The sequence below is a fragment of the Oratosquilla oratoria genome, chromosome 34, assembly GCF_046742065.1.
Source record: "Oratosquilla oratoria isolate Oo_2021 chromosome 34, ASM4674206v1, whole genome shotgun sequence".
In the NCBI taxonomy this organism is placed as follows: Eukaryota; Metazoa; Arthropoda; class Malacostraca; order Stomatopoda; family Squillidae; genus Oratosquilla; species Oratosquilla oratoria.
Genome location: NC_134810.1, coordinates 40,810,290 through 40,837,122, shown reverse-complemented (window position 1 = coordinate 40,837,122; position 26,833 = coordinate 40,810,290). Strand labels below are relative to the sequence as shown.

The following is a 26,833-nucleotide window of genomic DNA, read 5'->3' as shown; positions in this document are numbered from 1 at the left end:
AGTGTAATATAACCTTTATGGCACTTATGAATAAGGCATAGATTGCTAAATAACCCAATCAGGACCATGGCTTTCTTTTAAAAGGAAAAATGAATCATTTGATATTCGCACCAAATCTCTCTTAGCATAGAGTCGAGATTCCCAAGAACCCCGGCATTGGGTACTTGAGCGAGCTCTCGACTGGGAGATAGTCGATGATAATTAGTCTATAAAGTAATGATTAACACTTGGCAGTAAAGTATTTGTGATTGGTGCTCGATTGGACTAGGGCAGCTCGTGATGGGTTGCGTGATTTAGATGGAAACACGAAGGTAAGAAGGAGTCCAAATACGCCATCTTTGAGACGACGTTGTCCATCGTCCACAGAGTTCGTTTTTGAATGAAAAAAGAAGAAAAAAAAAATATATATACAAGGAACCAAAAACCAAAATTCATGGATTGAGTGGTGTACTAACTATAACGTGTTGTTGGAGTATGAGCTATGTTCGTAAGTATCCACCAAAACAGCGCTGAAACAATTGTTTGTTTAAAGAGAAGATGAGATAACTTCATGTATAGGGATGATAGACGGTAAGGCACATGGAACTGCCTAGTGTAGGCCTTATGGTCTCTTGAAGTTTCCTCCATTCTTATGTTATGTTTAATGTTAGGATTGGATTTATTATGGAGGCTGCTTCTGTTAAAGAAAACGATGAGTTGAAAGTGAGGTGTTCAAGTGGACTAAACAAGGTCATCATATTAAGACAACAGGACAGGACTCGCAGTAATGGATTTAAATTGGGCAAATTGAGACTTAAGAAGGAAATAGGCAAGAACTGGTTTACCAATAGAGTGGTCAACGAATGGAATAGACTTAGTAACCATGTAGATAGTAATGGACATGGAGTTGCCTAGTGTAGGCCTTATGGTTTCTTGCAGTCTCCTTCATTCATATGTTCATAAATTGAGTTTCAAGAACTGTTTGGATGTGGAATTCTCAGTCAACCCAAGAAAATTTCCTCCGTTCAGACCTCACTATACAAAAAAAAAGAAGAAGAAAGAAAGAATTTATATATATATATATATATATATATATATATATATATAATAAAATAAAATATGTTGTTGTTATAGAATGTAGTTTACCAGAGTTTCTATCCTATAGGGGACAAAGATTCCAGATCATTGTTACAGTGTGTGTAGATTAAACAAATGAACATAAATCCACAAACTGGTATAGACTGAAAACATGACAGACTCACAATCACAAGAGGCAATCGTAATGTCTAAAGTTGGTAACTAACGACAAAAAAATGATCATTTGAAGACGAAGAGTCCACAGGGGCTGAAGAACATATGGCCGGAGAATCGCAGACCCGCTAAGATGTCCCTTCCATGTCTTTATACACAGTTATGCATGCATGTATGCATGTGTGCATTTATGTATGCATGGCGGTATATATAGTATGTATGTCTTTATCTATGTATGCATGGAGGTATATATAATATGTATAGTATGTATGTGTGCATTTACGTATGCATGTATGTACGATATATGCATGTACGGTACGTACTGCGTGTATACATGTTTGCACAATTATGTATGTATGGATATGTATATATATGTACAATATGTATGTCTGCCTGTATATATATATATGTATGTATAGTATACATGCACGAATATATGTACGTAATGTTACACATGTAAGTTTTGCGGGAAGGAAAACCCGGCCGGTCAATCACAGCTGATATGAAGAAAAAAATCTACATCGGGAATGACTCATTACGTCGACGGGAGGGAGGGTGAGGGAGGGGAAGAGGCTTCGTGCGTGGGGGGAGGGGGGAAGTATTTTTTTTTTTTTTTTTTTTTTTTTTTTTGTAGTGGGAGTGGAATGTCACTCCCACGGGCTTTGTTCGAGATCCCCTGTGATGGGTGTTTATGGGAGACAACACATCTTGCAGGAAATAAAGTGGGATGGTTCACCTTGTCAGAACAGCATGGGACAGCTGACCTCGTTTGCTTCCTGAAACTTGAGGTCAAATCATCGCTGACCTGGAACACCGTTCAAGTCTCCAGTCAACCAAATATTCTTCTGATTCATTTCATAAACTTGTCTGTGGTTTTCTATACGCCGTTAGTGGATTTCATTCTGTTGATAAGAGCCTTCAAGAGTCAAAAGAACCAAATTTGTTTTTTCGGGTGCCTATGGTCTATCTAAATCGATGCACCAATGCGTCCAAAAAGGGCGAGAAATTGTATACCTATACAATTGTGTGTGTGTATATATATATATGATGAAGGTGGAAAAAGAAGTCACGGGTCTAGTTCCGAGTTCCCGTGACTTCTTTTTCCACCTTCATCAACTTGTCACAATGTACCAGCATATATGTATGTATATACATATATATATATATATATATATATATATATATATATATATATATATATATATGTGTGTGTGTGTGTGTGTGTGTGTGTACGTATAATAGGGGAAGCTCGCTGGCTATTCGGATTTGGGCGTCGTTACTTACGGCGAAGGTCGAGGGGATGGGGGTTCGAACCCAGCCACCGGCGAAGTTGAACCAAGGGCATGGTTAATTAATTTCCACGCTACGAAGTCCTCTGTGAGGGCACTGTCCTAGCCTTTCGATAGGGGGAAGTTTGTGACGTTAAACCATATCATCATTATCATCACGTATATATATATATATATATATATATATATATATATGTATATGTATATGTATGTATCATGTGATTGCATTTGGTATAATGCATTGGCTGTTTGCCATCCATCCTGCTATGTCCATTTCAAATCTAGCAGCCATCGGAGACAATGATTTACTTGCTTAGGCAGCTCGACCACATGAACGAAAAGACGCCACCTTTCGACTGGTTCCAGTCGCCTCTTGGCGTGATCTTACGGTAACTCCCACAGCGACGCAACCGGTTGCATGAAACCGGTCGCCCCTTCCCCATATCCAGTGATCACGTGTTCTTCATCTACAGATCTATGTTGCACATCTTCCCTTTGCAACACTGAGACTTACTAAACGAACCTGCAAGGTTACTTACAATTACAACACTTTTGATTTTTTGTCATAGATACATGATAACATACATACACGGAATGTATTAAATATTGGGAAACTTCCATAATTATTCGTGGGGTATCACACTGGGCTTTTCCAGTGCCGACAGTTGAGAGTTCGTTTGAGTGAAAAACGACTTCGGTTACGATATTTTATTTTTCAAATCTCCAAATATCAAATCATCTTTCCGTCATTTATATATATCAAAACTGAATGATGAACTTAGAGATTATAAACCTATACGGATGTTTGACATACTCTTTCAACGTTCATAGAGAAGTCTAGATTTCCGTAAACGAAGTCATATTCTAGTTATTCAGATGAAGGTTGGACGTAGGATGTGTGAGGAAAGATAGCCCAATGTTTAGAACAGAGCCCCAGATAAACCCAAAGTTACCGAGTTCGAGTCCTGATTGTTCCGGTTGGCGTCTCATTGACAAGTGGCACTGCCTGATCAAACTAAGACGCAAGATTCCTGCCACTGACGGACACTAACTAGTGATAACCAAAGCTGCATTTGTCCCGTTTTGTTTCTGATTTGTCTTTACCATCCGTTGCTGGTCTCTCCTAATTGAGAGTACTGGAGAAATTATCATCTTTTTATATTGGTAACGTAAACTTTCTTGCTAACCTTAGTACAAATTAATTATCGTCACGTTTATTCTGAGCTAAAGCATGTTTTTTTTTTATGTTTTTATAAGTATCACCTTTCAATCGTCTACGTATGCCACATCATTCCATCCAAAAAACTCGTAACATTGTGATGAAATATTCTTGAAAACATGTTCTATTTTATATAAAAAAAAGGTCTACTGAGTTATACATTGTCTTCTTTTATTTTCAGGACAGATATAATTCACCATTGGGAAATGTGATTTCCAAATTTCATTCCAACTCGAATATAACCAAGTCTTCTCCGTTCTTCCTTGTACCTGTTGACCGCTTGCGATCCTTGTCTTATTACTTCTACAAGGTTCAGGTAAGAAAAATAAATAATTTCTTCTAGATATATGTTGAAATGAATTAATTTATTCGTCCACAGGTAATACAAACACGTTTTGCTATGGAGGAATGACGCATCACACTTGTCATCCAATTTGGGTAAACGCGTCGATAGATTCTATTAAAATGATCAGCCACGTAATTTGCAGCTCGAAGCATAACATCTCCATTCAAAAACAAAGAATTTGTGCTTAAGATAATCGTTCGACGATCATCGTTGAGCCATGAACGATCATCGTTGAGCGATAATCGCACCGAGTGAAACGTATCTTTAGTATGAAATAATTTTTGTCACGCAGACTGCTGGGGAACATTTAGACATTACAAGGTGACTTTATGAAACACCAATATTCGTTAAAATGTTTTTTTTACGTAGATTTACTATCAAAATCAAGCATACCTAGAACTAGTAAGTTTTGTTATATTAGTACATACATATACCAAAGGATTTTCCCCCTTACAAGGGAGGTAGCCAAAAAACAAAGGCATAAAAACCATTCCCACCCATTCCATCCCTAATACACTCCACTCCCCTCCACCCTCCCTCTTATCTTGGCACCTCCTGGATGACGGGTCATCCCTGCATCTTGTCCACTGCCCTGGGTCAGAAGCAGTGTCGCAAGACACTGCACATCCACAGCAAGGCAGCTTCATTAAATCGGCGACCCCCCCCCCTCTCCGTCACCCCATGCAGAAAAGGAGAGGACGGGGAGAAATCCCTTCGGGCTGCGTCAAATTTTGCTCACACATACTACCTCACCCCCCCCATCCCCCACCTATTCCACCTCATGCATCATAACACCATCCATATACAACCATTCTCCATTCACCCCTGTCTTCTGTCCTCTCCCGTCCTTCTTCAACAGACATTCCCCTCTTCCCCAAAGCCCCTTTTACCCCATCCATCCATCTCATCCTAGGTCGCCCCCTCATGTTCACTCCCTCCACTTCTGCCTTCCACACCTCTCATATTAGTCCTACATTAAATAACCAAATCAAAGATTTAATCACGACTACCAAATGAAAATGTGTACACACACACACACACACACACACACACACACACACATATATATATATATATATATATATATATATATATATATACATATATAAACATACATATACATACATATATGTATGGATACATAGAGATAAACAAGTAAATAAAACAAAAACAAATAGATACAAAAGTACACGAATAAATACAACAGCGCATGAACAACGATAGGATATAACGAGCTAAGCAGCAGTGTCCATTTTTGTTTTTGTTTCCACACTAGGTGCTGCGCATTGCATGCATGCATGCACTGGCCACTCGTGCATGCATTTACCTTGAATGTAAGCAGAGAAATGCATGAGAAAGACAGAGAAAGGGGGGATGAGAATGAGACAGAGAGATAGAGAGAGAGAGAGGGGGAAGGAGAGAGAAGGAGTGGGAGAGAGAGAGAAAGACAGAGAGAAAGGTGGGGGGAAAGGGAGAGGGAGGGAGGGAGGGAGAGAGAGAGAAAGAGAGAGAGAGATAGTGAGATAGAGAGTGAGGGGAGAGAAAGAGATGGTGAGATAGAGAGAGGAGAGAGACAGACAGACACAGAGAGAGAGAGAAAGAAGTAAAGAGAAGGAGAGAGACAGAAGGAGAGAGATAGATAGAGAGTTAGTAGAGTTACTCTGAAAGGGATTGAAGTCGAGTGTTACGTTACGTTACGTTACGCATTCGTTACGATAACGTCCCCTCCAGACGGCAGTCTGACTGTTGCCAGGCGAATCTATTCGGCTTTGGGTGGATCCTGGTCCTTCTTTCGGGGGACTGGATGAGTGAGCTTCTTCCATAGAACCAGGAGGTCCTTCATCTCTCCCTGACTGTTTGCCAGATTCCGATAGGTTGTGTGTGTGTGTGTGTGTGTGTGTGTGTGTGTGTGTGTGTGTGTGTGTGTGTGTGTGTGTGTGTGAGTATTTACCTAGTTGTATTATACGGGAAAGGAGCTATGCTCGTGGCGACCAGTCTATGTATCTTTCAGCATCAAGTGTGTGTGAGTGTGTGTGTGTGTGTGTGTGTGTGTGTGTGTGTGTGTGTGTGTAATAATAGTAATGATAATAATAATGATGTGATGTGATGTGATATGGTTTAACGTCACAAACTCCCCCCTATCGGAAGGCTAGGACGGTGCCCTTCCCAGAGGACTTTGTAGCCTGGAATATAATGAACCATGCCCTTGGTTCAACTTGGCTAATTGTAGGACTAGATGTGTGTGAGTGTGTGTGTGTGTGTGTGTGTGTGTGTGTGTGTGTGTGTGTGTGTGTGTGTGTGTGTGTGTGTGTGTGTGTGTGTGTGTGTGTGTGTGTGTGCGTGCGTGTGCGCGCAGGGGTCGTTCACTGTTGCTGTGCTTTAAACGGTCACATGCCTGAGGTTTCCCTGATCGAAAAAAGTCGCCACGACTCTCCCCCAGCGACTGACGAACGCGCGGCTCGTGCGGGACCGGAAGTGACGCGTGACTCTGTTGCCAGGCCAAAGATGGCGTCCGTGGCGACAGCTTCTCGCATCTCTTACAGAGACGTCCGGGGTTCTCAGCCAATCTTCACGCATAGCCCGTACTTATGCACTTCTGTTCTTTAACCTCCTGGAGGTAACTTCAACGCTAACTTTAATCGTTTTGCATCCACTATATGCTAGTGGCTTTTGGTTAGTGGCCCCTTTTATTGACACTTGTGCCCCAATAGGGTTCCATAAACCACAGGTTGAGAACCAATACTCTAAGTAATGGCCCCCAGCCGCTGCTTACGGCGGATCTGAGATGACGTCAGATGTCTTCCGTGGAGCTCATGAACTCACCGTAAAAAAAAAAAAAAAAAAAAACTTGGGTCAACATGAGGGTAAATTTGGGTTCATTTATAAGTACTACAGTTGGGGGGGGGCGCCGTCCACGAAGCTGTAAGTACTTTTCTTTTTTAAGGAAGACAATTTACAATGTAAGCAATTCCTTACCTCATTTTCCTCCAGCATATCACTCTTCCCCGAAAGCTGCGGACTGCAAATCTGCTCCAACAAGTCGGAGGAAAAATAGCCCAGTGTGATACCGCTTCCTTTCACTGTGTTGAATAAAATCGCCTGACGACAGTAAGAATAACCAAATAAAGACCCAAGCATAAGAAAAAGTTATCTAGTTCCGTGTTAATTCTAGACCAGTTAATTCTAGATTCGAGTCCTCTTCTTCCTCCACCTTACTGAACTTATCGCAAAGTCTCATCAATTCAAAGCATATCTAGGCCCGGGATGTGCGGTTTGGGTGTTTTTATATATATGCATATTATCACAAAGCTATCCTCAGCAGTTGATAATAGGCTCAGTTTGCGGTCGTTCGCTGCAGACTACTGGCGCCGATGTCTAGCTGTGCGGAGTACGGGACCAAAACCACCAAGGTTGCACATTACCATTGCGGTTAGAATTCCTTCTCTTTTTCCATCGTCGTCGTCGTCGTTGTTGTTGTTACATAGACAAACGACCAGGAAGAGACCTATTGGTCTTTACATGGCTGTCTATGTACGTAACCTAATCTTGATGATGATTTCATCAGGAGGTCGGGACGGTGCCCGTTACAGTGGACTTAAGCGTGGAATTTAACGAATCATGCCCTTTGTTCAACCTCGCCGGTGGCAGGGTTCGAACCATCATCACCTCGACCTGTGCCGCAAGTAATGACGCTCTAATCCGCTCGGCCAGCGAGCATCATATAATCACTTTTTTTTTTATAGCAAATTATTCTAGTTTTTGTTGTCGGTGAAGATGAAAGGGATTCATTAACGTAGAATTTTGTTAGGCTTACTTGTGCCTTGGGACACGGCCTGACGTCGGTTAGGAATCGTTCCTGGATCGGGTTTCGTACTGCCACCACCACCACTCCTCCTCCTCTGAGTGCGCGCGTCCGCGCATGCGTCCTATTAGACAGCATTGGTCTATCTCTGCCGTCACTCTTTTACGCTAATGAAATACAATCTTGGGGCCCACTGCGCGCGCACGCACACACACACACACACATAAATACACACGCACACACACACATACACACGACTAGGTGGCGCGGTTGGTAGAGTCTCCGACTGTCACAACGGCGGTCCGGTTTCGAATCCTGCTCAGGGCTGAACTAATTTTAGTACCGCTGCGCTTCGAGTCGTTACTCCAACTCTCGTGGGCGGGGAGTTGGAAGTGTGTGTGCGTGTTAGGTCAAAGCATTACCCATAGATCGGTCAGACGAGTTCTGAGCACTCTTCCGGGAGGGAAATAGCTGTCGATCACGAGTACAGCACGTGATCCAAAAGACCAAGGTGAATATACACGCAGGCACGCAAACACACACACGCATACATACACACGCGCGCGCGCGCACACACACACGCATACATACATGCATACACACGAACGCGCGCGCACACACACACACACACACACACATGGCTCGACGGCGCAGTGGCAGCGTTCGCAACAGCTACTACGGCGGTCCGAGTTCGAATCCCGCCCAAGGCTGAAATAATTGATAATTTCAGTATCGCTGCGCTGCGGGTCGTTACTCCAACTCTCGTGGGAGGGGAGTTGTGTGTGTGTGTGTGTGTGTGTGTGTGTGTGTGTGTGCGCGAGGTTACAGCATTACTAATAGAGCTCTGAGCTCTCATCTGGGAGGGTAGTAGCTGTCGATCACGAGTCCAACACGTGACCCAAAACCATGGTGAATCACACAGACATGGGGAGTTGGGAGTGTGTGCGCGTGTAAAGGTCACAGCATTACCCACAGATCGGTCATATATGGACTCTGAGCTCTCTTCCGAGAAATAAATAGCTGACGATCACAAGTCTAACACGTGATCCAATACCATGGTGAATACCATAATGAATACACACACACAAACACAATTGACATCGAATACCATTTGATATGCTGGATAGGAGTAGATCTTGTTAACCATCACATTCTTATCGGCTGTAACCTAAATATATTCATTCATTTCGCCTCCAAGGTATTATCCAGGTGTAGAAAATCCCTCCGGGTTCTTTAACTAAATAAACAAAATACAGTGGAATATTCTTTTCACACACACAAAAAAAAGTATATATATATTTTACTTAATATCAGGGGAAACTTTCTAGTACTGAGGGTGGAAAAGCTCAGTATAGGATGTTGAACCTTTATATATATATATATATATATATATATTTATATATATATATATATGTATATATATATATATATATGTATATATATATATATATTTATGTGTATGTATATACAGTGCGTCACTGAGAGGAAAGGGGTCAACATCGCGAGGTTCTTATCAGCCATTCGCCCAGATGACCTAAAAAATATGATATGCATAGCAACGCATTGATAATAATGCATGAATCCTATACAAAGCTGCCTCACAATCCACACACACACACACACACACACACACACACACACACACACGACTCGTGGCGCAACTGCCACTAAGGTGATCCCGGTTCGGATCCCGCCCAGGGTTGTAATAATTTCAGTATCGCTGTTCTGCGAGTCGTTGCTCCAACTCTCGTGGGCGGGGAGTTGGATGTGCGTGTGAGGTCACAGCATTATCCATAGATCAGTCATATACAGTATATAAGCTCTGAGCTCTTTTCCGGGAGGGTAAAGCTGTCGATCAGGAGTCCAACACGTGATCCAAAACCATGGTGAATCACACACACACATACACAGTCCACATTGACCACAAAATGTACCTTTCGCTCATTGCGATTCTCACTCAACGATGATCGTTAAACGATTATCTAGAACACTAATTCCTTGTATTTGAATGATGGGCCTGTTTTGCTTCGATCTGCAAAATACTAGGCTGATCGGTTTAACCGAACCTACAAACAACGCGCTTACCCAAAATAGGATGCCAGGTAGTAGGATGCGCGTCACACGCCATAGGCTATGGTACGATAATAATTGATTAATTAATAACACCGAGGAAAATATACATTTAGTCTCAAATTCTATCTCCACCCATTGTAAAGACGGTGATCTTGGTCACTACTAGGCGTCTCTTGGCGTGTGCATCTCATTTCGAATATACAGCCGGAAGGTAGCGAGATTAGAGACTTGACTAAACGCGGTTAACAATGCACTGAAGGTTAATCTCGTTGGAGCAGCATGCTAGTTATCTAACCCCCCCGTTTTCGTGGAACTTAACCTCATTATCTCCTGATCTGGTTTACGGGGACAAGTTCCCATTGGTTTAAGATAATTTCTGGTGATTTTAGTGCCAATAGCCTACACGCACGCACGCACATACATACATACACACGCACGCACACACTACACGACTCGGTGGCGCTGTTGGTAGAGTCCCTGACTGTCACTCCGACGGTCCGGGTTCGAATCCTGCTCAGGGCTGAAATAATTTCACTATTGCTGCGCTTCGAGTCGTTACTCCAACTCTCGTGGGCGAGAAGTTGGGTGTGTGCGTGCGTGTAAGGTCAAAGCATTACCCATAAGGTCACAGTCTTACCCATAGCTCGAGCCATATACGAGGTCTGAACTCTCATCCCTGGGGATGGAGGGTAATAACTGTCACTCACAAGTCCAACACGTGTTCCAAGCCTATGGTGAATCACAGCAAGCAAACAAGCGAGGGAGAGAGCGAGAAAGGGAGAGAGAGAGAGAGAGTTAACGCCAGCCAAAGTTATTCGGAAAAGGTGCCTGAAGACTTGTATGAACACAATGAATTGTGAAAAAGAAATGCAATCGAGACGTAACAGTAGACTGAAGTACTTTGATTTATTTATTTATTTATTACGGTAAAGAGGTTACGGTGATGGGTGGGAAGGGTTGAATAAAAAATAATGTCGTGAAAATTCGACAAATGATTCCAGGTCGTTCCTATTGTACGGTCACGTTTAGTACAACGGTAACGTTCTTGCTTTGTGGTAAACATGCACTAGGTCACACCTTAGTGGCAGATCTTCTTAAAAAAAAAAAAAAAAAAAAAATATATATAAATAGATATATATATATATATTATCAAGGCTTTCAACGTTCTTAAAAAAAAAAAAAAAAAAAAAAAAAAAAAAATATATATATATATATATATATATATATATACATATATATATATATATATATATATATATATATATATATATATATATAAATGATCAAGGCTTTCATCGCCTCCATTTTTTGTCCTCATCCGCACCTCCTTCCCCTTCCTGAAGAGAATCCCCTGACACTGTCCATAAAAAAGAATTAAAAGTACGTTATTTCCATATCACTGCATCAAGGAGTGAAATGTCAATGATAATATTCATTCGGTGATCTTACACCGTGAGACGCTACGCAGTCGCTCCAGGCCTATTGGAAGGAAAAAATCACACACATACACACACACAAACACGTTCATCTAAACTAGCTAACACTTGTAATATTTTAGAAATCATTTAACCAAGCTAAAAGTATATGGGAATAAAAACTAGGTATGATAATTAGAAAAGAGATGGAACATACAAACATACACACACACACACACACACTCGCATATAAAGGTACCCAAAATCATTCATTTACATAGTCTTACATTTATATACAAGTTGATACAAAACGAAAATTAATAAGTAGATTAATAGATAAACAAATAAATACATAAAGAAATAAATTAATAACAAATGATATATAAATGTATAAGGATAGACTAAATAAAGATAGATAAAAACCAAACGAATGAACAAATGAAAAGACGCACGGAAACACGAAAGTAATCAAGACACAAACACATGTTCGGACGTTTGGTCCCCAGCGAGCATTCACACCCTCGACTGGCGCCACAGCACGCCGCCGTGTGTTGTCCCAGTCCCTGGTGGCGTGGCAGACACACACACACACACACACACACACACACACACACACACACACACACACACACACACACGCTTGTTTGCTAGCTTACGGTGGTACGTTGGTGATCGACAACGACAGTGCTCCGGTGAAGTGTGATGGTTATTAATGATGCTGGTTGGTGATGCTAAGGACCTTTGCACTAATTGCGAGCGGGGGTGACTGTGGTGCCCATTTCTTGACCCGCATATCATTCCACACTATCGGGCAAGTCAGCTCTGGAGCAGGTGGAAACTCTATTATTGAGCTGATGTCTTTTTGCCGCGCGCGCACGCACACACACACACACACACACATATATATATATATATATATATATATATATATACGCACACATTCACTCACGTGCACAGACGCGCGCACGCACACACACACACACACACAGATGGCCAGTGGTACTTTTTTTTTTTTTTATAGAAATACTATGATTACGATCCTGACTGGAACAATGAAAACGTTATTGATATTTTTGTGGTTGACAGTAACATCACCTGATCAAGGCATATCAACCTTGTTTTTTATACTAATTGTGATTCGATTGTGGATTTGTATCAGCTTGAAAATCTTAGCATGATGAAGATTAATGAGGTAATGCATTGTGCCCCCCCTGCCCTCGTTTCGTTTCCCGTTTTCTTTGAAACCTGAAAATGTCTTAATAGACGAAAACGCTCCGTCATCTGACTTCCTTGTTTCCTGCAAAATTGCTAGCTGCGCCTCTATTGTGATTCGTAAATGTATATGCCAATGTGTATATATATATATATATACATATATATACATATATATATATATATACATACATATGTATATATTAATGTGTGTGTGCATATATATCTATACGTATATGTATATCTATATATATATATATACATATATATATATATATATATGTGTGTGTGTGTGTGTGTGTGTGCGTGTATGTGTGTGCATGTATATCTATATGCGCTCTAAACGTATGCGTATAAATATATGTATATATGTGCCTGACAACTTCTCAAATTAAAACGAGAAGACTCACATCTACAGACTTCCCCCAAGACATCATGTAGGGTCTCTTAGAGTCTTAAACAAAAACTCCTAGAGCCTCTTGAGGGAAGGAATGACATCTGGAAGCCCTCAAGGAAATTGAATTTCATAAAAAAGGGCAGGACTCGCAATGATGGATTTAGATTGGATAATTTTAGATTTAAGAAGGAAATAGGCAAGAAATGATTTACCATTATGGCGGTCAACGAGTGGCGTAGGATTAGAACGCTGAAACTATTGCTTGTCTTAAGAGGTCATATAAATTTATGGATGGGGATAACTGGTGGTCATGGACAATGGAACTGCCCAGTGTAGGCCTTATGGTCTCTTGCAGTCTCCTTCATTCTTATGTTCTTAAATGAAATTTACTTCACAATGTTCAGAAACTCGTACCAAGACCCTTCGGACTATCGTAGTAAGATGTACAACTACAATGTTCTCATTACATGGAACTTCACACGTCTATGACTTCCTGTAGCCCTATCAGCCTTCCGGTACTATTGTAGGTCTCCCTTGTGGCCTCACAAGGATTCTGTAGTTCTGCTGATGCTCAGCTCACAGGACATGAGTAAATATCCTGTGAACCAGTTATCTTTGGGGGTCATTGTCCAAACGCAACCCTTTTACTGTCACTGACGGTTTATGTACTTTGTTATGGTTACCGTAAAGCAATTTCAATCAACTAGAGAAACTTTTTTTTCAGAAAAAGGATTCAAATTCATCCACAGGTTAGGTGGATTATAATTGCTCCTTAGGAAAAAGTATTTAGGTATAGATAGGTTAAAACAATCTTTAGCTATGGTTAAATGGGGGTAAGGTTGCGCTTACATATCCCAACTCCTTGCTCAAGGTGTGTGTGTGTGTGTGTGTGTGTGTGTGTGTGTGTGTGTGTTTTGTATGCGTGTGCGAGTGTATGTGACCAAGGTGGAAATGGCACTAAAATGAGCGTTTCAAATGGGTTAAATTAAAGCCAAGTGATTATAACTGATAATGATGATGCACAAGAAAAAATAATACAAAGCCATTAACTTAAAAAAAAAAAAAAAAAAAAAAAAAAAAAAAAAAAAAAATCACATAACATTCTCGGGTTCTGAGCGAGACCAACAACGCACGAATTACTGGACAAGGGAGGACAATCACCGGGGAAAAAAAAATCTAGGTGACAATAACAAACTATCAGCTGACGATGGAAAGGGGAATGGGTGGATGGGTGATTCTGACTGTCTGACCCAGACAGCATCCGAGGCGCTCCGAGCCACGCTGACAGCTCCCTGACAGTCTCCGGATGACGATGGTGATAGCAGGATCCGGGTATGTGTCTTCTTCCGGGCGAGGTTGAGCAACGACCAACCGGAAGGCCCCAGACGATAACGGTCGCGGCCTTCATTCAAATTCAAACTGCCTTGAGATAACGGTCGGTCGAGAAGGTTTTGCCCTTCCCGTGTCCGGCCAACAGCCTCTGCACTTGGTGCAAGTTCTGCACCAGATGACGACTCTTCCAAATCCCAGACTCAGAAGAATCCTAAAGAGAATCCCAAAGGATTCTATTTTCATATTGGGGATAAAAGATTATCAGGAGTCAGATTGGTCCACTATTATCTGCTAACGGTCAACTTGAATATTCGAGTGAAGGCATGTGTGATGTTTTAAACAACTATTTTACCTCAGTATTCGTAAACGAAACACCTAAATGAAGACTGTAGTTTAGGGGAAACTTACTACTGTAAATATAGCAAAAGAAAAAAAAATAAACATAAAGAAAAATCAAAGTTAATAAAACACCAGATTTAGATAAACTACAGCAATGGTCTGAAAAGTGACTAATGAAATTTAACCCAAGTAAATGTAAGGTTATGCACATAGGTAGAAGTAGCAAAAAGTACGATTACAAGTGATTTGGAAAATCGTTAACAAATGAAACGACGCACGTAATCATTAGTAATGATCACAAATCATCTAAGCAGTGTATTTCTACCTCAGAGAAAGCGAATATGATTCAAGGATTGAGTACGCCATTTTTGTTTTAAAGTCCGTCTGTCATTAACAAGCTATAAATCGTTAGTTCGTCCACATTTGGAATATGCTGTTTTCGAGTGGTCACCGAATTTCATTACACCGACAGAAAAAAAACAAAAACAAAAACAAAACTCAGGGGTGATTTGATACAGGTCTTTAAGATTCAAAAGTGACGCAATTTTCAAACCGAATGCGAATTAGACAAAAAATAATGGTCTCAAGAATTATATTTGATTTGGGAATGGATAGAAACAACTTCGCCAACCGTGTAGTTAATGAATGGAATAAACTTCCTGCAGAGGCAGTGCAATGTAGTACAGTTCGAAGTTTTAAGATTCATTTAGATAAACACCTAAGCAATATGCTGTAATGCCTGTCATTTATTTTATTCTATTTATCTATTTATTACAATCTATTTTTTTCTGTATTTTTATTGTTACTTATTATTATAACCGATAATTTTTTTGTGACAGTTGCATGTAGGATCCGAACCCGCTGTACTCGGCCATCCGTAAATTACCTTCCCAGTGCCCTAACCACTGGCCGAGTACAGCGGGTTCGGATCCTGCATGCAACTGTCACAAAAAAATTATCGGTTTGATGTCGCTGCGATTAGCGAATTACTCTCATTATTATTATACACTATCATTAATAATATGTTTTTTTTATCATTATGTATCAATTATCTGTTTGTTGTTTTTCATTATCTGTTTATTTATTTTATTTATTTATTTTTCGCATCCGACTTAGTTACGGACCAAAAGGTCTCCTGTCGGCATGTGATCCTCTGTAAAATGCCCATCCACGCATTCCACAAACCACACTCACAACCTTTGATTTTCAGGGCAAAATATTAAACAATCAGAAATCACTACAACTTTATTTATTTATTTATTTTAGCACTGAACACAATTTCGGTCGCACTATCACTGTTTGACAGGACCCATAGATAGTCTCGGAAGATTGACTGACTTGTTCGTGATTTATTTATTATTATTATTGTTGTTGTTATTACACACTACATATTATCATTATTGAAATTATTATTAATTTTCTTATAACTATTATTATTATCATCATCATTATTATTATTATAATCATTATTACATCATCATCATTATTATTATTATTATAATAATCATTATTACTATTATTATCACTAGTATTATTGTTATCACCATTATTATCTTTATGTTATTACCAGTATTATTATCATTGAAATTTATTACTATTATATTATTATTATTCATGTAACTATCATCATTAGATACTCGCGTGTACACAAACATCTGAGGCCGCGCGCGCGCGCACACACACACACACGGGGTACACGAGCACAAGCATAATAAAACAAGCACTGAGCTCTCCTCTGAGAGGGAAATAGCTGTCGATCACGAGTCCAACACGTGACCCAAGACCATAGTGAATCACACAAGAATTCATCCTTACCAGAAAACCCCAGCCTACGCTGGGATTAGCCCAATCATTGCTTTGGGTGCTTACGCACGAAGTGGTGTAACCGTAGCTTGACCAATGGTAGCCATACCCCCCCCCCGGCCTCTCACCATCGATTGTACCTTCCCGTTATGCATCGAGTAAGACGATATCAGCCATACATATACAGTACATGAGCCAGGACAAGTCATCTACTGCGCAGAAGTCCATATTGTTTGTTTTCTTTCTCTCTCTCTCTATCTTTGTATCTATTTACTTATCTCTGTCTCCCTCCCTAACTCTCTTCCTCTCTCTCTCTCTCTGTGCATCTATCTCTCTTCCTCTCTTTGTCTTTTCCTCTCTCTCTCTTTGTATCTGTTTATCTATCTATCTCTGTCTCCCTCCCTATCTCTCTTCCTCTCTGTCTCTCTCTCTCTCTCCCTATCTCTCTTCCTCTCTCCCTCTCTTTGTATCTACAGTGTATTTATCTATCTCTCTTCCTACCCCCCCATCTCTCTTTCTCTCTTTTTGAGCGGTCGTTTGTTCTTGTTTAACATAACCATCCCTGACATCGATCGTCTCACTCGATAGCCTCTTGCTGATTTCCTAATTACAGAACCGGGGTAGAATGTCCCTCGCGCATGAGGATAAATGTCCGCCCGGAGACCCACTCCGAAATACCTCCACGGAATTCGATCAACCGAAAGAATTAAGTGTTGGATTTAAAAAAAAAAAAAAAAAAAAAAAAAAAAAAAAAAAAAAAAAAAAAAAAAAAAAAAAAAAAAAAAAAAAAAAAAAAAAAAAAAAATGGAATTGGGTGATTCTTAATAGGGTTTGATATTTCTTAATGGGTTTGGATTCTTAAAAAAATGGGATTGGGTAATTCTTGATAGGGTTTGATCCTTCTTAATGGGGTTGGATACCCCTTAAAGGATTCTAATCCTCTTACAAGAATCCAACCCTGAGGGGTTCAATCTCATCAGAAAGTTTCCAAACCCCTCGACGGCGACAGCCTTGACTTTGCGCCCCATGCCGTTTTCTTTGATCACCTTTCGCGGCGACTTCCCGTTTTCGTATTTATGGCATCTGCCGCCAGGCGATTTTATTAAGACCGGGGTCAGGGGGACGGGGAGAGGCTCGATGTGATTCAGAATAAGCCAACACGGCGACTGAACAAAAGATGAAGAAGAAGAAGAAGAAAGAGAGATAGAGATAGAGAGAGGGGAAAGCAGGTAAGAGAGATTGAGAGAGAGGGGAAAGCAGGTAGAGAGATTGAGAGAGAGAGAGAGAAAGAGAGAGAGAGAGAGAGAGAGAGAGAGAGAGAGAGAGAGAGAGAGAGAAAGAGAGAGAGAGAGAATAGGAGAAAGAGAGAGAGAGAGAGAGGGAGAATAGGAGAAAGAGAAGGAGAGAGGGATAGGAAGGGAGGAAGAAGGTATAGAATGATAATGAGTGCATGCCCTCAAGCTTCGGTGTCGCCGGGCTATGTGACGTAACTTGAGCCCCGAGGCACTGTGAAGGCACGTGCTGCTGGCACCCCCCCCCCACTACCTCCCCGACCTCGTCTGGCACTCTTAACCCCCCCTTCCCCCCCTCCCGTCGTGGCACTCCTGGGCCTGTTTCCTCCCTAAACACCCCTAAGAGGACCTTTTCTCCCATGGCACCTTCAACCAGCGGATGTGTAACATTTTTGACTTCGTTTTGTCGTCAAGTGGTAAGGGACTCTCTTCTCCTCTTCTTCTTCTTCTTCTTTGGGCACTCTGCTTTGGCACCCGACGCTTTCCCCTCTGATCGCCAAGGTCCTTCCTCAGGTACGTTTTTCTCGGTGCGATTAATTAATTAGCATCCTACCATACCCAATGGCGTATGACGCGCATCCTACTACCTGGCATCGTATTTTGGGTAAGCGCCTTGTTTGTAGGTTCGGTTCAAATGATCAGCCTCGTGATTTGCAGCCCGAAGATAAAAAGACCCACTAAAAACAAATAATTAGTGCCCTAGACAATCGTTTGATTATCATCACTGAGCCATGAACGATCATTGTTGAACGATAATCGTACCGAGGGAAAACGTACCTTTATATTACCATCAAGAACTCCTCATCCCGTTTTTTGTTTGGAACTTCTAACTCCTTTTCTGTAATACTTCAAATTCTCTTTTTCTTTCTCTTGGCATCTGGAGAGACGTTACAACACCTCCATGGCATGATATCTTGCCTATCTCCCCCTCCTCTTCTTCTTCTTCCTCTTCTTCGTTTCTTAGTTCCCTCTCCCTCAGCTCTTTGTACTCCCTTTTCTGCCTGAGCCCCCAAAAACTCCCATCCGGGACTCTCTCCCACTCCACCTTTCCTCCTCCCGGAAATTTCTTGATATTCTGGAGTCCAGCATACTCCAGCATTCTCGATGACGTCATTGTTTCTTCCACCATCATTGTTCCATTTTCCCTTCTGGAACTGATGTTCACATTTCCTCCTGCACTGTCGTGTTTGTTTGCGTTTTCTTCTTTAGCCAAAATCTCAAGTTTCCCCTTCCTCGTTTTCAAACAATTTTGCTCATGTAGCTTCACTTTTTCAATGGTAAAGTGTGTGGTACAGTGGTAACGTCCTTGTTTTGTGGTAAGTAGTCACACATCCAAGGGTTCGAGTTCCTGTGGCAGAATTTGTTAATTATTATACTATATATATATATATATATATATATATATATATGTGTCATCCATGAGGACCTAAGGTGCTTTTGACTTAGCAACCTTCCTTATAAAGGGGAAAAACTCTTGGTATATAGATTGACACACACACACACACACACACACACACACACACACACACACACACACACACACACATATAGATATATATATATATATATATATATATATACATATATATATATATATATATCTATATATATATATATACATACATATATATATATATATATATATACATACATATATATATATATATATATATATATATATATATATATATATATATATATATACACACATGGCAACTCTAACGTAGAGACACTCACTATACCAATCCACTGAAGAAGAGACTAGAGAATCGAAATCGCGATCTGGAAACACAGATGACCTTTCACGGAGAACTCATCCCAGATCTCAATAGAGACAGTAAGACCACCAGAACTAGCAATCACATTTAACTCAACTTGTTTAAGAGAAAATCTCCTGCCCATTTATACATACATACATACATACATACATATATATATATATATATATATATGTATATATATATATATATATATATATATATATATACATATATATATATATATATATATATATATATATATATATATATACTGTATATATATATATACATTGTACCCGGAACAAGTCCAGTCCTTATGATCACGGGTTGTACATGAGGTCGCGTGCAACCTATAGTATCTTGCCCAGCGGTGGCCGGGGTCCTTGTACTGTCTGTTGGAGCTGTACTAGTTGCACCGATTTTATCTTCACGAGTAACAGGTTGTTGTACAGTAAAAGCTTGGTTCGTCTTTTTTTTCATTCCTTGATGTCAACTAAGGACATACAAATGTATGGAAATGTTCTTTTGGGTGGGTTTGTTGAAAAAATATAGGTGTATGCAGAATTACACAAATCAATTGTTAATTTTTTTTTGACACCCCACCCCGACATACAAATGCACCCCCCACACGTACACTCATGCAATGAACATGTACACACACACACACTATACAAGATTTTAAGAACAAACTGGATGCGGAGATACAAAAGCGGGTCACTCCGAGCATAGCTGTCGTCCCGTAAAATACAACTAGGTAAATACACACACACACACATATATATATATATATATATCACCAGAGGCTATTAATCAATCTATTTCAATAGTTTATTTTTACACTATTCCATGAAACTATCCGCAGAGTCCACAGTTCGGCTCCATACAGTAACATTTTTTTTTCACTATCCTCCCCACCATCCTCATTCTGAATATAACGTTTCTTACCCTCTAGTCATCTTATTGCTTCAGTGCTTCTTCCTAGCACCCACCACCGTCATTAAATACATAAGAATGAAGTAGACTTCAAGGGACCATAAGGTCTACACTAGGCAGTTCCATGTCCCTTGTCACTTATCATCCCTCTCCATACACTCATCTAACCATCTCTTAAAACAAACGATTGTTTCAGCACTCACTACGTGGTTATTATACCATTCTTCCATTCGCGACTGTATCCGGTTACATGTATGTGATAATGACAAACTCGGGCAATTGCTCGTTAGATATGTGAGCGAGTTGGCTTCTGATTGTGTCAACGAAGAGATGCCAAAATGTCTGTGTTGTTATCGTTGGAACAGGGCAAAAATTACTGTCAGGATGATATTTTTGTATTGTCATCCATTCTTGTTCATTAAAGCAGCATCAGTGTAAAGATGAGTATTTTCATATTACCCAGAGACAAAATTTTGTTACACTGATGTTGAATCAACAAAATACTGACAAACTAGAATTTAGATTTTCTAATAAGGGTGCCGGGGACTTCTGAAAGGCTTGGCAAGGGTCCCTCGAGCCAGAAAAGGTTGGTAACCACTGTATTAAGTTAACATGCCTTTTCCCCAATCCCCTTGTGTCAATGCGATATTCACTGTCTTCACAATTGTGTACGTACGCTGACGCATGCATCGTTTTGTAGTACTTACACATACGTCAGTATAGACGGGTATACATTATCAAGACGTATTTTCTGTTAATATATAACGTAATGTCACGTATCCCTTTCAACAACTTTGTGATAAAAGAATATCCGGAGTGGATAAGCGATACATGTCAACGAAACAATATCCCTTCTGATCTAATATGGCAAACGCCGACAACATAGTTACAGTATACACCACGTGAAGAAGAATCCTTTATCAAATTTACAACGTTTCACTTGATGAAACTTTTTCAAGTACATAGATGTAGAATACGATCTCTAAGTTATCTATACATCCATTCATCATCTATTTCGAGATGTATAAATAGCTTAGACACTGTATTCTAAGTTTATGTATTTGAGAAAATCTTGAAAAAAGCTATATATTGTGTTTCTTTTTTTATCAAATTTTCATCGGATCAATTTCCTTTCTGCCTTACTAAAGCGAAGAAAAAATAGGAAAGAAGTAAAAAGCACTATTCAGAAACTATAAAAAAATATATATATAGTCATCGACATACTATATCCTAAGTCCTCATCAGTTTAGGATTAGACGTTGTGAACAAGAATGTTGTCTGATAAATGTCCAAGTAAGAGATTAATGTTGAATGTTACCCGTGATGTTTCCTCGTCTCTGTCGTAAATGACAACGATGACTATTAGCATATCTCCACATCTTTCTTTTTTTTCTTTTCAAATTCCTATCTCGTTAACAACTAGTACTGAATGTTGTGTAAAAAGGATAATGGGATATTACTCCCTAATTCGAGCAAATACAGTTAGTAACATCTGTCTCTTCACTGGATGCGAAAACACGATTCGTCTCATTACTCTTGTGTTTTTACCGGTTACCATTTTGCCCTTTCTACAATTGCAGGATTTCAAAGAAAAATATGACAATCAAAAGCATCACAATATCGTTAGGTACAGTAGTCATTCATTGACGACTGATAGAGTATAGGTTCTTCTTATCAATAATGATTCAAAAATCTTACATACAGGTGATAGTTCCCATTGTAGCGTTGGCGTTGTTTGTTACTGTAATTGGTGGTAATGTGCTGCTAGTGCTTACGAGTGATAGTGAGTGCGCTGTTGACTAAGTTAGGGTCGACTGCGATGACTCCGGTACTGCAAATGGTATTTGTGATGTCGCCCTTCTTTGTTTTGTGTCGTATCAGGATCATCATGCTCTTACAGCGCTCATTTCGATGATTTCCTCTGTGGCGCTGGTAACCATGGTGATCAAAGTTCTCGTTATTTATATAAAGCTAAGCATCTGTCATTTTTTTTATTCTGTTAATTCCATTCAGCACGCATTTTAATAAAAACTGGTATTTCATCGTCTTAATAACACATGCACACAAATACATACTCACATATATATATATATATATATTTATCATACATATACACTGAATGGTTCCCAGTGATCAATTTTTTTTTTTCAACCACAAATCACTTTTAATTCCATGCCATCGCAGTCGAGACTGAAGAATCGCTCGATGGAGGCATTCGTTGGAAATTGAAACGTGGACGAGCCGAGGATTCGAACCCAGCTAACCCGTAACAAAGTTACAGTGACTTAAACCAATACGCTATTATATATACGTGTGTGTATTCGTTCACATACACGTGCACACACATATGGATTGTTGCAGAACATTATTTTTTTCACTATATGAACAAAGAGATCATGATAAACCTCATAGAAATCCAAATCCGCTCAAGACTGGAACATTCATCAGTGGTATAGTTCCCACACAGAGCGAAATATATAAACATTATCGACAGGATACAAAGGGTAGCAAACAAAATGGCTACCAGCCTGGCAGATAAGCTATACGAGGAGAGAATAAAACATTGGATTTGTCAACAATGACAGATCGAAGAGAAAGAGGTGACTTGATTAGAGTATTCAAGTCGTTCAAGTGTATAGACTATACTTAGAGAAGAGACCTCTTGATTAGGGACCAAGAGGCTTCAAAAGGTCATGAGAACAAATTGATAAAGACAAATGTCGAAAGGATGTCAAGCAGTATAAGAAGATATTTTAGTCTAAATTGTACATGAATTTAAATCTAGATATGATCACTGGAGAATAGAGAAATAGAGCCAAAGCACCATACATGAATTTGAAACTAGGAATTATAATGAAATGGGAGATTATGAGACACATACACACACACACACACAACTCGTGGCGTACTTGGTAGAGGTTCCGGCTGCCACTACGGCGGTCCGGGTTCGAATCCCGCCCAGGGATGAAATCATTTCAGTATCGCTGCGCTGCGGGTTGTTACTCCATCTCTCGTGGGCGGGGAGTTGGGTATGTGTGTGCGTGTAAGGTCACAGCATTACCCATAGATCGGTCATATATGAGCTCTGAGCTCTCTTACGGGAGGAAAATAGCTGTCGATCACGAGTCCGACACGTGATCCAAGACCATGGTGAATCACACATACACACAAGCCAAGTACAGGTTTTTCTTTTATTCCAACTGGCGTCAGGCTAATCTTACTCATTTCCGTTGCTCAGTTGTTATCCCTCTGTTAATTGTTCCCTTTCGTTTCCTTGTGTCACTTTTACTTTTATTCAAACAAACCTTAGCTAAACCGTGGTATAGCTCGTGCTTAGCTAACTCGCCCCAGACTCCTCCCTCCTGCAAGAGGCGGAGGAAGGTCCTCAGCAGACGCAAGGAGGTCCCCGGAAGGCAGTTCGAATCCCGCGGGTTCTCCTCTCCAGCAGACACTCCTCCTCTCCTCCTGGCGCCTCGCTCCCACCGGACATACCAGAAGCGTGTCCCTTTGATGTCCGTGTTGGGTGTGAATGTGGGCGGGGTGGTGCTGAGGGCGTGGGCGTAGTAGGTGGGATCTGGAGGCTCTGAGTAGTCGTCCACGTGGTTGTTAGCTGGATTGTGTTACAGACTTTCGCATCCGAATGCCATCGGAGACCAGGTTCCTCTTAGAGGCAGACCTCAACTACGCAGTTTTGTAGCCCTCGCTCGTGATGGGAAACTACAAGAGAGAATATGAAGAAATCAATCGCAGCTGCTTCCACTTATGGGTACTACAGCGGCTGATGTCTTCGATGAGAGAGGCGTACTATGTCTCAAGGTCGTAGATTTACGACCCAAACGAGCACTTTACGTCCTTGTGGAGGTAACTGCATCGCAAATCTACGACATAGATAAGGAACACTTACTACAACGTTGCATCCACTGTAACACTTAGAAGTGAGGTCAACTGTACACGTGCATCTACTATAGACGGGTTCCCGTGAGACGCCATTACGGAATGTAGTGAGAAACGCGAAGTGGAAAAATTATTTGTATGCTGTAAACCTTAATCCCTTCATTTCATTTACTGACGCTAAAAATTGGTAGAAAAAATAAGTCAAAACGATTGATTCCGAGCTCTTGCAAACGCGTTTCTGACGACATAGATGCGCCCGCACCTTGTTTACATTTCGTGATGACGTCAGACAGAAACCCGTCTATAAAAAAAAAAATTCTCGACCATTTGGTGTTCTTTGATGCTGCAAATTAAACAAACGAAAGATGAGGACACGCCAAGCCTTGGACGACCTTGTTCATGACCTTTCTCGTCCTTTGTCCACTGCATTGGTCGATTTTCCAGGAACAATGGGGCTGGAATGACGGGTCTTTAGTGAAGTTTCAAATCTGCCATAGTGTAACGTTGAAGGAAAATCTCATTTTGACCGTTTGCTAAGATGTGTTATAAAGCAAGATGCTGTAATGACTGTCATTCATTTCATATTTGTTTATTTGTTTTGTTATCATTTGTCTGTTTGTTTATTATTATTTGCTTGATTCACATTTATTATTAGTTATATGTCAATTTATTATTATTTACTATTTACCTGTTTATTATTTAACTATACCTATGCATTTATTTATCTATTTTATTATTAGTTATTTTATTCATATATCTATTTATCATTATTATTTTATCCGCATCTGACGTAGTTATGGACCAAAAGATCTCCTGTCGGCATGCTCCGCCCTTGGTAAAAAAAAAAAAAAAAAAAAAAAAAAAAGAGAGAGAGAGAGAGAGAGAGAGTTATAAATTACATGTAACTGAAAAAGGAAAGGACCAATAATCTTGACAAAAATGAACAAGGGACTTTATTCTGTCGAATCATTCCTCCATTTGTTTTATTTTATTTCATTTCATTATCTTTCTAATCTTATTTTTTTTTTTTGTCTGTATGTCTCCGTCAACCGTATACCATGATTACCCAAGTCTTGTCCTGAATTCAGTGACCTGTTCATCTAGAAAAGAGGTCACCAAACTAAGAGAATAGCGAGCGCGGGACGCATAACAATGTTTATTTGCACAATGAATATTCTACAAATTTTTTTGTATAATAATAATAGTAACAACAACAACAATAACGATAATAATAATGATAATAAATAATAATGATAATAATAAGAACAAGTTGAAGATGATGAAGCAGAAGAGGAAGTTGAAGAAGAAAAAGATGAAGAATAGTAATAATAATAACAATAATAATAGTGATAATGGTGATGATAATAATAATAAAATAATAATAAAATAATAATAATAATAATAATAATAATAATAATAATAATAAAAAGACATGTACAGTGCGGCGGAGGGCCGGATGTACAGTCCTTTTTGATATCGTGGGACGCAATTTGGTGACCCGCTGATCTAGAATTCTAGAAAACGGAGTGGGAGACACAAGGGAGGCCTCATCTGTATTGTTTCAAAAACAACACGATACCACATCATTTCTGGACGTTTTCAGAAGATTTCATTCAGTCAAGGAAAATTTGGATTCTTACAAAGGATTACAAAGGAGGAACATGCCGACAGGAGACCTTTTGGTCCATAACTAGGTCGGATGGAAAAAATATAATGCTAAATAAATAAATAAAAATTATAGTATAAATAATAATAAATAAGATAAATGAATAGATAGGTAAAGTTAAATAATAAACAATCAGGTACATAGTAAATAATAATAAATTGACAGATAACTAATAATAAATTATAATCAAGCAAATAATAATAAACAGACATATAAAAATAGTAAATAATAATAAATTGACAGATAACTAATAATAGATTATAATCAAGCAAATAATAATAAACAGACATACAATAACAAATAATAAAAGATATATGGCAGGCATTACAGCATATTGCTTAGGTGTTTATCTAAATGAATCTTAAAACTTCGAACTGAACTACATTGCACTGCCTCTGCAGGAAGTTTATTCCATTCACTAACTACACGGTTGGCGAAGTTGTTTCTACCCACTTCCAAATTAAATCTATTTCCTGACAGTTTGAGACCATTATGGCACACTCTGCCATTTCATTCTGACAAACGTTAGACGATTTTATTAAGATTAGGGCACACAAAGGTACGTTAACTTAACTCAGCCAATGGCGTGTGACGCGTATTCTACTACCTGACATCCTATTTGGGTAAGCGTGTCGATAGGTTCGATTCAAATTGTCAGCTTCGTACTTTGCAGCTCGAAGCAAAACGGGCCCATCATTCAAAAATACAGAATTAGTGCTCTAGTCTGACGATCATCGTTGAGCCATGAACGATCATCGTTGAGCGATAATCTCGCCGAGCAAAACGTACCTTTAACGTTGTAAATAAAGGTCAGGAAAGGTCATTTGTTTA

At 39.8% G+C, this 26,833-nt stretch overlaps 1 protein-coding gene across 1 annotated transcript in view; it reads left to right on the top strand.

Annotated features, from left to right (window-relative positions):
- The first annotated feature begins 237 nt into the window (after positions 1-237).
- Positions 238-26,833, top strand: part of LOC143018229 (uncharacterized) — a 78,653-nt gene continuing 52,057 nt past the window's right edge. The window contains exons 1-2 of the mRNA XM_076173470.1: positions 238-311; positions 3,920-4,054. The gene's annotated coding sequence lies outside the window, so the exon portion shown is untranslated. The remainder of the gene's footprint in view (positions 312-3,919; positions 4,055-26,833) is intronic.